Genomic DNA, 744 nt, shown 5'->3' on the forward strand with positions numbered 1-744 from the left:
CCCTGAGCTTGCTGAAGGAACTGCACCTCCAACATATCCAGTGCCTCTCAAGGGAAATACTTGCGGTTGAACTCCAAGAGAAATTCAGCCCAAGACATCTCCCTCTGCACTCTCTTGGCTGCCATAGAACTCCACCACAACTGAGCATCACTAGTCAAATGGTGGACCCTAATGTCCACCCACAACTCCTCAGAACATCTTAGAGTAGAAGTTACGTTTCACACTCGTCCTCCACGCCTCCGCAGCAGTAGGATCTGTACTTCCCGAAAACCGCTCGGTACGAATACAACCCATCTTTGTCAGCATGCTGATATAACGAGAATGGACCTCCACATCCGCAGCCACTGGCTGCCGCTCCTCCTCCACTACTGGTGGCACCACCTGAGCCTGAGTCGGTGCCACCGCCGGTAACCGCTCTAACAACTGTGCTAACAAGCCCGCAAGATCAACACCAGGGACTCCAACCGCTGGGATTCCTACACCCGGAACCCTAGCATCACCGGACACTGGAGCATCAACACCGCCCCCTCCGGCCACACTCAAAGAATCCCCCTGGACATCCTGCGACTCGCCAACACCCTCAGCTGTCACACTCTGGTCCTCGGTCTCACTAACCAGTGGGACTCTGCCCCTACCACGACCACGTCCGCGTCCACGACCACGTCCGCATCCACGACCATGACCACGACCAGCAACATCATCCTCTCTAACCATCTGCACTACCATGAACAGAAGGCTAAGCAC

Source organism: Camelina sativa, chromosome 7, assembly GCF_000633955.1.
Source record: "Camelina sativa cultivar DH55 chromosome 7, Cs, whole genome shotgun sequence".
Taxonomy (NCBI): domain Eukaryota; kingdom Viridiplantae; phylum Streptophyta; class Magnoliopsida; order Brassicales; family Brassicaceae; genus Camelina; species Camelina sativa.